Source organism: Tympanuchus pallidicinctus, unplaced genomic scaffold, assembly GCF_026119805.1.
Source record: "Tympanuchus pallidicinctus isolate F22 unplaced genomic scaffold, pur_lepc_1.0 scaffold2, whole genome shotgun sequence".
In the NCBI taxonomy this organism is placed as follows: domain Eukaryota; kingdom Metazoa; phylum Chordata; class Aves; order Galliformes; family Phasianidae; genus Tympanuchus; species Tympanuchus pallidicinctus.
In genome coordinates this window covers 37,104,942-37,117,588 of record NW_026294721.1, presented here as the reverse complement: position 1 = coordinate 37,117,588, position 12,647 = coordinate 37,104,942, and the positions used below count along the sequence as shown (strand labels likewise).

The following is a 12,647-nucleotide window of genomic DNA, read 5'->3' as shown; positions in this document are numbered from 1 at the left end:
CACTAAAAAATAAAGGACAGTGGCAAAATAGATCTTGTTGACCATAGTAATTTTCCTGGATTTTTCTTTTTTTACTGTGAGTGGATTTTTAAAATGAGTTTTAAATAAGCACTTCCATACAAACATGACACAAGCATTTCTTTCTTACTTACAAAACAGCAACATTTTAAATGTTGTCAAGAGCAGAATAATCAACAGCACATGCAACAAAGCATATTTACAGCTTGAATAATTATTCACTGATTTGGGAACTCAATTCTCAATCTGTAATAATTCTCACTTCACTGTTTTGAAGACTTTGAAAAGTTTGTTGGGAGGCTTAATAAATAAAAAGTTTCACACTGCTTCAAAGTTATACTTCCTTAACTGATGACCTCCACTACCACCTAGCTTTGCTTGGTGACCCTTCCTACTCGCCCTGGCAATTATCCTAATCAAACAGTGTTTGGGGTAGTCTGGAAAGTTGAGTGATTCAAATGCATTTTGCTTAAAACCTTTAGCCTAAGCCACTTTTTGCAAATTATTGCACAAGGTGCTGTGCTTTCCTCTTATTCTACCAGAGGCTATTGCTTAAAAGATCCAGTTCCTGTAAAAACAATCATAGGTCAAAAACTGAAAGAGTGATGGAAAGACCCATTTTAGTCATGTATTTTTTGGCATGGAAGCACTGAAAGTGCATAATCTGTATAAATGTTAGCTTTCTAAATAAACATAACCTCTGATTGCATGAAAGCAGGGAATAAAGTTGAAACTTGTTCTCTCCATTAAGCAACCCTTCAAAACTTTCAATGCTTGTTTTGTTCTAAACAGACATAAATCTTGACAAATAATGATCAACAAATGGTAACAATGGCAGTGAAGCCAACACAGCTACCACGGGCTCTTCACCTTGTTCCTGCCTTCAGGTATGGCTGTATTTTGCTGTCTGTACAACTCAGACTTCAACATGGGGGATGGTGATGGGGTGGTGAGGTCTACGGGCACATATGCATGTCATTGTTTTGTGTTGATGTGATGTGTCTCCAATACTGCTGTGCTGACAAGCAGTGCTGCGGATGGGGTTGAATTTCATCTGTCACTACTTGTGGATTTTTTAAATGATGTAAACTTCCCATTCTGAATCTGTGAAGGTTTTGGCCAAAGCCAGCTGTTGACAGTAGCCACTGTTCAGTAGTTTGTCCGTTTTTAACTCATCCCAAAGCTAGGGTAGTACAAGCAGGAATTCTTCTATTTCTGGTTGCTATTGTGATTCATCATGATGTCACTCATAAATGTGATGGTTTTTCTGTATAAAAAGGACAAATGGAGCATTCTGCTTATGTTCTTAAAATTGCCTGGAAAGTAAAGAGGGAAAAAATAAAATTGATCCACCTAGCACAACTATAAAGAAACGTTCCTGAACTATTAGTCCATAGCATGTTTTTTAAAAATGAATATTGCTCTGGAACTGCATTAAAATCTATCTTAACATATTTTAAGAAAGGCAAAGCACTGTGGATGAGAGGGCACAAAGGCGTGGTTTTCAGTGTTATACTGCAGGCTCCAGTCCACTTTCTCTCTCTGCTTGCTTAGTGCAAGGGGTGACCTTGTGCAACACAGAACAGCATTTCTAGGACAAAGTTTCTCAGTCTTACTAACTTCATAAAATCAAATAAATCAGAATGAACTCAGTACTTCTACTGGGCAAAGTGTAACTAGCTGGTAAAGTATGCTGTCCCTCAAGAATAATATCAGGGTGGCAGGTGACATAATTTGTGTACACCGAGCAATGGAAATTTACTTATTCTAGAGAAGCAGGATATTTAATTTCTAGTGTAGATGGGATTTACATCACTCACCAGTATGTCAGAGGCAAAGATCCAATATATGGCTATTTTCTTAAAGAGACTGAAATGATGTACTGCTTGTCCCATAATGCTAAAACAATGCAGAGTTACACCTGCCATTTTTAAATGGCTTTTTGGTGGGGCCTGGGCTGCAAAGAATTGCAAGAGCATGGATCTTAGCTGCTAAGCACACATTTTTTTTCTTCCTGGTATGAGAAGACAGCAGAGCCAAGCCAGGCAACCTGAGTTTAAGGACTATAGTACTCAGGTAGTGTTCATAAACTCCCTACTAGAGATAAGCACCACACTCCAAATAAACACTATATATATAGTACATTTGTTATATATATATATATATATATATATATTCCTCGCTCATTCAAAAACCCTTCCAAATAACTACAGTAAAGTTTCTGTCCCTTCACTATGATAGGCATGCAAGAATCTGTTAATGTTCTGGAACAAGAATATCCTAATGAAGTTATCTATTTAGTGGTCATGGAAGGTCATCCCTTACATCTTCACTCCTTTGTGAATGCAGTCTTGGGTGGCTCTCCTCCCACTTTCATGTCTACACACGATTTCATAGTTTATTAACTATTTGGTGGCTTTCATTTTCATTGTGCTTTCATTGTGCTATGGCTTTTTTTAGTTGAGTGCCAAGCAGGCTTTGACGAAGTGTGTCTTGATCTGCAACTGTGACAGAAAGGATGAGGGCAGAACGCGACCCATGCTCTCTTGTCACACAGAAGATGTCCAGAAAGAAAGGGATAAGCATTAGCACATAGAGCTTGTTGTTCTGCTCCCATTCAGCATGCAGAGCCAGTGAGGCTGTAGAACACACCGATTGTTGGGTTTAGCTCTACCAAACCTATAATCCCCTCTTAATTCTTTCCAGGACAAGCAGAACTTGAGGAGTCTGTTTCTGACTCACCTGGCAGACAGGACTGCTGCACAGTCTTTCCTTTTCTGTGAAACAGTAAAAGAGCCAGCATCTCTGAGTTTTGCTTACTTCCAGATACATTAAACAGGGCACAGGATTTCCCACAGAGTCACTCAGGGCTACTAAGAAAGGTAAAATAAAGCAGAGTGAAGTATACATTCACTGAATGGCTAAAATTGTTCTTACACAGTTTGCAGTTGAAGTCTACAGCAATATTCTTTTAGTAAACAAAGCCTTTATATATTATTTGAAGCCCCAGAAGACTGCAGCATACGTGAATTCTCACCAATAGAGTGTCTTCGATGACCACATGGTATGACTATAACTAAGAGCACAGAATACTCAACTATCTTGATAGCACTGACTTTGCCTTGCTTTGAAAAAATCACTCAAATATGTGAAATGCCAAAAATCTCTAAAGGTATTTCTAGCATTTCAGAAAGTATTTTGAGGCTCTCATCATCACAGAAAACTGCACGCATATCATTAGTAAAACATGATTAAACATCATTTTCTCTAAATTAAGTCAGAGTTTTCATTTTTTTGAAGTAGAAAAGATACTTAGATGAAAACGCTCCATTCTGCAGACAACTTGAAAGTTCAGAATTGCCCTGGAGACCTTCATTTCAGCCAAAGCAGATGCTGTAATAAAATTACACATACAAATACTTTAACGGGTAGTTCCAGTATCCTAGAACTAGAATCCTATTTATTGGAAACTCCCTACCTTTGGCAATTCTGAACAGTTGCTATAATAAATGCTCAATTTTCTGCAGGCATGGTATTCATTTCATAGAAGCTCTGAAAGTACTAGTGAATTTTTGGCATTATCTTCCAGAAGCCTACAAACTAAACTACAGCCATTAATCCATCCTTTATCCTTGTTTAGTTATTAAAAGTTTCTGTAAGATCTATTTCCAAGACACTTGAACTTTTCAGATGCAGCTTAAGTCATTCGTAACACATGCTAAGTTAATTACATATACTTTTCTAGTAAGGGGTTTCAATAAGGTAGGATGGCATTGCAACATTCTGTAAACCCCCTCAAATCCCACTTACTTAAAACTATCAAACCTTTTTTATGCAACTCAGAAGTATTTCCTGGAACATGGGGTGATTTGACCATGTCTTTATCTTGTTTTAGAAACCAAAGTATTGTAAAAATATTTAATTTGTATTTTATTTATCAGTCTTAGAGACGTATAGGCTGTATTATCATTATATACAACACAAAATATAACAACAAAAAGACGGAAAGAATGCTTTGCCTGGCAACCTTGGACAATATTTTTTACTTTTTAGTGAAGGTATAGATTTAGTCTTACAGGAAGAACTTTTCTTCTCCTAGCTTATCCTCTTAATCAAAACTTGCAGAATTTATGGCAGTATGAAGCAGTATAGCTGAAGCTATCATAGAATCATCAAGGTTGGAAAGACCACTATGATCATCTAATCCAACCATCAAGTCATGGCCACAACTGCTCTAGATTATGTCACTCTGTGTCACATCCACCCTTTTCTTGAACACCTCCAGCGACGGTGACTCTACCACCTCCCTGGGCAGCCTGTGCCAATGCATCACTACTCTTTCTGAGAAGAAATTTTCCCTAATATCCAACTTGAACATCCCCTGGTGCAATTTAAGGCTGTCATCTCTCATCCTATCGCTGATACCTGGGAGAAGAGGCTGACCCTCATCTCACCACAACCTACTTTCAAGTAGCTGTAGAGAGCAATAAGGTCTTCCCTGAGCCTCCCCTTCTCCAGAATGAACAATCCCATTTTCCTCAACCACTCTCCATAAGACCTGTGCTCCATAAACTTCACAGGCTTTGTTGCCCTTCTTTGGAGATTCTCCAGGACAACTGTGCTAGAGGGTTTGCTGTTCCAGTTATAGTGAACATGGAGCAGAGACATTTTAAATACAAATTGGCACTTATGGTCCTAAGGCTCTCACTGATAAAACCAGTTTGTGATGACTAGCGATCCTGGAGGAAGACTGAGGTTGAATTTTGCCTTGTACATCAATAATAATATTCTCCAGATAGCTCTGTTTTTCTCAAGTCCTAAGGTCAAATCCTAAATTTATGAGATCTCAAACCATAACTCTATTGAGAGAGATCAGGGCTATAAGTGTCAACAAGAGAGTAAGTAAGCTGGGTGGCTCAACATTTGCATTCATTTTTTGATTTGGTGAAGCTACCATTTAAATCGCATTCCTTTATTTTAGGAGCCTTCAGTCAGGTCATCTAGATATTGAGATCAATTTCAAAAAGTGAATAGCTGCATGGTATTTCAATGTTAAAGTCTCAGCATGTCTATAATGTTTTCCTTCATGCCATTATTTCTCACTGACAGGTATGGGGAGGTTTTGACACTGTTAATATAGCATAGGGTGTTAATCTTATAATCGCCCTGTCAGCACTTTGTGTCAGGGTGTTAATGACCACCTTTCAGCCACTCAGAGCTGCCTGCCAATAAAAATAGTCCCGGCACCTATCCAACCAGCAACTATGCAGCTACTTTGCTTTTTCCCCAAAGAATAAATAGAAATTTTCACTAGCCATTGGCCATAAAGACGCTCCTCTCTACTTACTCATTTCCTTTTCCTTCTCCGTACCCACTGGCAGAAAAAAAAACAACTTTGTCACTAGGCCCTTTTAATATATTTTGCATGCTTTATTTTAGAATGTACAAATTATTTCTCAACAACTTTTAAATAAACACAACACCTTGGGCAGGATAAAAGCCAATTTTTTAACAGCAAGAAGCACACGTATTTGCTGCAGTTCTTTCCTATGAAAATATAACTCAAAGGCAAACAGTGAATATTTCTGTAATTTCTGTGTTTGAGACAAGCCCATATTTTTGTCTCTGCACGAGAGAGAGGCTTTTCCAGCTTCCTGGCAGAGGGAACTGCACAATTCCAGATGACTTACTTTGTACGCCTAGAGGAATTTTATTATACAAATAACAAAGAGAAACAAAGAAAGGAAGAGGGAGAGTACACACTCAAAATAATAAACAAAGAATAATAAACATTCCTCCAATTGCCCATAGGGATTCCAGATGTGGCTCCATCCCTCTGCAAGTCCTGTTTGGGACTTCTTCACAGGCTGCCTTAGACAATCTCACCCAAAAAATCTACTGAATCTCATGGGAGATTTTTCCACAGAGTGACCTTGTCATTGCACTGATATGTGTTTATTTACTTGCCTTCTGATAGACACAGACAAAATCCATACAAAAAGTACTGGTCTGCACCAGTGTGGCTTGTGCCAGGGTGGGTGATTTCTTATGGCTACACTCTCAGCTGAGTTCTTCAAGTGCACCATTGCCCTAAGAGAAATAGGTCCTTGTGGCCCTCTGAAGTCTGATGACAAATTTCCCCCCTCATCTTGCTTATCATGTATTCTCCATCACTGATATTTTGGGGCATTAACCACAAGTTCCACGCATGCTTAATGCAAATAGGTTAATTTATGATAAGCTTTGAGAGGGCCAACCAGCAAAAGTAAAGCAATATTGGAATTGTGATGAAATCCCGTGCTGCAGCCAGTTTGTTGCTCTTACTACTTTGTTGGGATTCTATTTTTACTTAAATTATTAGGTTTCTTTTAATCAAGTGACATGGCTGATTGGCCAAGGCTGCTTCCAGCCTCATGTGCTATCCATCTGGATTTTATATGCATTGCAATTTCCCAGCTGAAAAAAAGCAGACGTACTACCCAACTTATTAGAACTCAGTCCCAAAAAAGTAACATTTTGTTCCTAGAAAAAATTTGTTTCTCATGTGGGATTTTAATGCAGACCAAAAAAAGTAGCAAAGCATAAACAATCACCAGTTTCCATGTCATACAAAGTCAAAGATGCAGCCAGAATTATTTCCATATTAAACAGAATTTATCTCGCTTTTGCTTGCTGCATTTTATAGTAAGCACGAATGCAGGATTCCTATTAACTTGGACACACTAAGACTTATTATTCATTCAGACATAGTTGTTATATAATTATTTTTATAATTATTATATGATTGATTGTTATATTATTAACAGTATTAATGAAATAATGGATTTGGATTCTAAATGCAAGGGAATATAAGATTTACCATTAATTTCCAGAAGCACCTTCTGCAATTACAACCTGATGCAAGTCACCGTGGCAACTGAAAGGTGGGCTGCCTGTCCCCTTAAATAGCTATCATGCAGCCTATCATTTTTCACTTCTGCAAAATTACTTATCAGTGTAAATATTTATGTAATTGCAGAAATACCAAAAAGAAGGCACTTTTATACTTATTACTCCAAAGTGCATGCATCAGCATGGAAATAGAGTCGTGATTTAGTTCATTTTTGTAGCTTTCCTAGCTGGCACAGAAGTATTTATGACTCCCACTAACTTTCTGAAGAAAGGAGCAGTTCATTATGCTTCAGTCTTGATTTTGTGCCTTGATTGTCTGCGTGCACCTGAGCTCGCAATGCCAATCACATCATCTGTGGAGCAACACTTGATTTCCTTTTGCATCACAGTGAGTTCCCATGTCTCCTCTTGCAGTGTGATCCCCAAAAATGTTTACTCCACCTCTTCACAAATATTTTCATGCGACAATCCACTGTAGGAAGAGGCCACACTTGTTTGTCCTTGTTGTACTCTCCAATTAAGATAGAGCACAGCCAAGTGAAGACAAAGTGTTTAAGTGTTAGGGCTCTTGAGGTCCATCCCCATTTAAATTGATTGACTAGTTTACCCCACATCCTGTTTCTCTTATTTTACCTTTTATTGGGGACTCACAAAATAACTGTACTTGGCAGAAGGGAGGAACTTCACCATCTTCAGTAAGAACATCAATTCAGCTAGTTGGGTGCTGAATGTGGAATCAAATCTGCATATATATATATATATATATATATAAATGAAAGAATGATATGTACAGAGATGGAGGGGAAGAGGGTAGCAGAGGAGCATGAAAGAGCAGTCCTTCCACCTGCAAATCCTAGAGCACTGTAGATCACTTTACCCAGGTCTGCTTGGCAGGCAATTTTCACATCCCAGTCATCATCTGTGCAGGGATTTCAGAATTTCACATGATGGTAAGGCTGAGCAGGTCACTATAGTTCAAAAGGAAGAGGTCCAGGACTTCCATCCAAACAGCTGTGGTTCATATTTGAATTTTAGCCTTGTGGACTATAAAAACCTCAGACCCTGTGTTCCCCAAGGAAGTCTTGCATAAGCTTTGGTCTCAATTAGTGGAGCACAGAGAAAGTAAAAGGTCCAGATTTCAGCTAACCTTGGAACACTGACAGTAAATGGTCAAACCTGTCTTAGATACGTGTGTATATATTTAACTTAACAGTAACGAGACTAACATGAATATTGGAGGTCAGTTATTACCCAAAGTAAGCAAAAAAAATAGGAGAAGCCAAGAGCAATCAAACTTTTTTACATTTTAGAATTTTGCCAAAACAATAGCTGTTCCAGAACTATTTTATAGGTTAAGCAAATCCATCTATCTGCAGTGCAATTTCATCTTTCCAACAGAACTTGGTTATTTACCAGCTTTTCAGTGGCTTAGTTCTGATAAGTGAAGCATGTCTCCAAAAATCTTGTGCAAAAGGGAAGCAGCTGTTTGCAGAGATGAGGCATTATGGTTAAGGAAACCTCCTGGGAGCACTAGGACAGGCACAGTGCTTACAGATTACAAAGATGTAAGAAGAAGGAATGCTGTTTAATTTTGTGATCCCTCTTCCCTGTGGGAAAGTGATTTTGGAAGAGTGGGAAATTCATATGAATGTGATTGATAGTTCTGAGGGCAGGAGTTCTTTATTGACAGCCTGGGTGGTGCTGACACAAATGTGCCTCTTTTCGCTTCTTTGCTGGCAAAGAGACAATACTTCTAGGGAAGAGACAAGTTCACTCTCCTCGTCTTTAAACCTGTGGTTGTCCCTGAGCCTTGAGTTAGCATTTATTTTGGAGGAATTCACTTGGAGACAGTGAGATTTTTGTCAATAAAATTTGGTCTGAGTCCACTAAGGGGATTTCCACAAGTTATTCATTCAATGTAGCCATCACCTGGTAACAGCTTTCAGCTACCGCTAGCCTTATTTGACCAAATGGGCTAAATGGAGGGCTGAGACCATCAAGGTTAAGCTGTTAGATTCAGCCACGAGTTGAGATAGCAGAAGAATGATGCTGCTTGGTCAATTCCTTTATAATCTATAAAAATAACCACCAAAACGACAGCCAGACCTTCAGCATCCCATCAATTACACCTCAAACTATCCCATCTCCTTGCTGTTGTTCCTCAAAGAGATCGTTGCACATTAGCATAAGAAGCATAGGGGCAAGAGCGGAACTTGTGGTCTTGGCGGAAATATTTCTATCATACTCGTAGGTTGCAGTAGTCTATTTCATGTAGGACTTTGTAGGATGACTGGAGAATATGAAAGTTGCCTTCTGTTTCTTTTTTAGAATAATGCTGTAAAGAGGAAGATATTTAGGCCAGTAAATATCTACAGAAATACAAACCAAAAAAAGAAAACTGGCTGCTCCCCTGAGACTTAATGGCTGGTCACATACTTCCAAAACCATATGAAAGCTGCCCCATTCACACTGGAACACATACCAAACAAAAGATCCACTACAGAAAAGGAAACAGAGTGATCTCGGGAATCAATAAACCCAGGAAAGAGGCTGCTTTATCTCCAGTGGCATCTAGAGTGGGGTGAAGGAGAAGATATGGGCAGGTTCAACAGATATGTATAGTATCTCTGGGAAAATGGAAAGCTTAACTTACAGTTAGCACTGAAGAAAACATTACAGATGATTGTTAGTAGCTTCATTTTGCCTGGGTTTATCTGTTTTTGTTCTTAGGTGGAAAATAATTATAGCCAAGGCAATTTTTCTAGCTAATAAGCTATGGAAACCAAATCAGAGAGCAAATCAGAGAACTGCCAATAAAAACTGTGACCTGCACATTTTAGGCAGAAGCTGGCTAGCTTTGCGTGTGGTGTGGCCTCCATTTAATGGAGAACATGCAGTGCCCTTAAATAATAAACAAAATGTCTCTGTTTGAATGAAAAGACCCAGGAGTAGAGGACTGTACCTAGCATGAAGAATGCTGAAACTTCCGAACAAACAGCAGTTTAGCTGGCGTATGCAGACACATACACATGCACAAACACATATATCTCTAGGTTTTCAGTTCCCCTCTCAGCCCTTTCCAGCATCCTACATTCCACTCCTTTCATCTTCTCGAGCTTTAGACACCACTGCTTGTGTCACACATTCTGTAAAGAACAGCATTTTCCCTGTAAGCCTTTATTATTGTTGGTACTGAGATAGTACTTAGCTTTTCCAAATGAAACTCAGGCTCTGCAGAGCTAAACAACAGCAAATACAGGCAGCCAGTAAGGTAAAGGTCTTGTCTCGGTAGTCTTCAAATATGGCTGAGATTATCGTTTATGATTTTTGTTCAGAAGATTTCAGTGCAGTGGCTGAGATTGACACAGTAATGAGGAATGTAAGCTCATTCATTTAAAATTTCTTATGGTAATAATAATTTATATTTTTGATTTCAACTCTATGCACTACCCACAATTAATTTGGACTATAAGCATTTTCCACATTCAGAACTCTCATCCTATTTGTACAATGAGTTGACTTGTCTTTGGGAAACCAGCACCCTTTTGAGGACAGTGAAGAAGTTCTCTCTTGCTTAAATACCATGCAATAAGGTCATTATATTTGCAATCCTGGATCAAGGCCGTTGGTCCCAGAAGTCATTTCTTAAATGAACCAATGTGTGTAATATTTTTCTTCAAAGTAATAGCCTAGAAAATAGTCTGATAGCCTCTTTACATTCAGTAGACTTTTAGTTTGTACTGTTGCAGTTATTCACAAACAGTATTACTGGACAAACTGACAATGCTGTTCTTAAACACTTTTTTTCAATGAATTTGTTACTTTAAAGAAAGAATAGAGCCTTCTGAGACCATGTCTTGGAGGAGGAGCTATTATTTCCAGCTTTGGTAAGCTATGATTATGAAAAGTTCAGTTATTCACTTTTCTTTCCACACACCTTTAGCTGTTCTTCTGTGCCACTGGTTTCATCATTCTTATGATACACTTACTAAAAAGGAAGTACTTCTAATAAATTTTTCAGCAAGTTGGAAGAAATTTTATTGTTTGCTTCCATAGTCACTTTCTTACGCATACTGATCATTCAAATGATGTTGCAGTTTTTTGACTGGTTGAGATGCTATTGACTTTGGCATTAATAAATGGTTTTCCAATGGTTTTCCAGATAATAGGGAAACAGTTATTTCTTCAGTGTCAACAAGAATAGAGTGCAGCTTAACCAAATGTTTATAAATTTTCACATTTAGTTCATTCAACTCAGTTGCATTAGGAAGCATTTTTAGTAAGCATTTATTCTCATTTGGCAATGAATCTCTTCACCTCTTACACCTCTAAAACTGGATTTTTTTTGTTTTTTTTTTTTTCAATGCTTTATTTTACTTACATGCTATTTTATGAAAATCAGTAAAGACAAAAATTCCAATTAGTTATCAATATGCCACCATTTGTTGCAATTAAATTTGATATATACCAACAGCTTTTTTTCAGTTCAAGATTATTCATCACCATCACCTTGGAACAGTAGCTTCCGAGATGGTTAAAGCACAGACTACGCTTCATTTTGGGAGAATATGAAGAATCATGCCTTTAAGTAATTTCAAGTGTTGGATCTTCAAAGTAATCAACGCTCTGTTTTGAGTTTGCTCAGTATCTCAATGTTGTGCTCAATTCTGACCAAAACATCTACATGTTTTAAATAATAGAACACACACACACACCCACACACACACAAAAAAGCATTATCATAGTAGTCACTAAAATCTATTTTCAAAGACATTGATGCATGCTTTAATTTTCAAGCTTTTAAGTTGTACCAAGGGTATGCAAGCTTCATCCAGAGCAGAGAAGCTGCTTAGTGTGGACAAAAGAGGGATCTTGGAAAAACTTAATTCTTCCACAGAAAAACTTGGTAAATAGGTCCTTGCCTTGTTTCACTTCATCATTTACTAACAAGATTAGTTTCCAAGTACAGCTAAACAGATTGTTGCTTTAGTTACTGCAGGGAGGAAATTATCTCTTACCACAAATTGAAAAGCATTGGAAAAATAATGATGGCCCTACATCCCAGTATAAAAACTGGCCTGAGAAGAGTAGCAATTTAAGACTGACCACTGGCATTCATACCGATATTTTTCTCTTCTGTTTACCCTGTTTATACAAACATTCTCTAAGTGCTCATTTGTAAAACTTACTTCAGTTGGCACCTTAAACTTTTTCACTTCAGTAGGTGTGTCGAAGGATGTCAGCTCAAGCATAAGATACTGAAATATCCCTTGCGTATTTCTTTCAATCTGAATGAAAAACTATTATATAGTTTTATAGTATACTTCCCAACCTAGGCATATGGCTATGGTCAATAACAGTGAAAGTCAAAATCCACAATCAAAGCAGAATTTCTGAAAAAGATTAGACTACTTTGGAAATTCTGGTCTTAATTACATTATGATTCACCAGTTCTCTGCAGTTTTGAAGCTCACATAGCAAACCTGAGGTTTAAATTGAAGCAAGTAGCCTGAAGTTAGTAGTGATGTTTTCCTTCCAATCTCACTAAGGCATGTTTATTACAAACTTTTACAAATTATATGCTAACATAAACCCAAGCTAAGTCCTTGTCTGGAAAAAGTTCTTGTGCTACTAGTAGAACTCTCCTAAAAACATAAAAATATTACTCAGGCAAATGTACAAAATAGTAATTTGAAGGGTAATTTCTGTTGCTATGCCTTCAACACAGCTGAGAAATC

General features: G+C 37.8%; 1 long non-coding RNA gene across 1 annotated transcript in view; it reads left to right on the top strand.

Moving 5' to 3' along the window:
• The first annotated feature begins 718 nt into the window (after positions 1-718).
• The window catches only part of LOC128080447 (uncharacterized), a 29,418-nt gene continuing 17,489 nt past the window's right edge, over positions 719-12,647 (top strand). The window contains exon 1 of the long non-coding RNA XR_008206682.1: positions 719-905. This is a non-coding gene — a long non-coding RNA (uncharacterized LOC128080447). The remainder of the gene's footprint in view (positions 906-12,647) is intronic.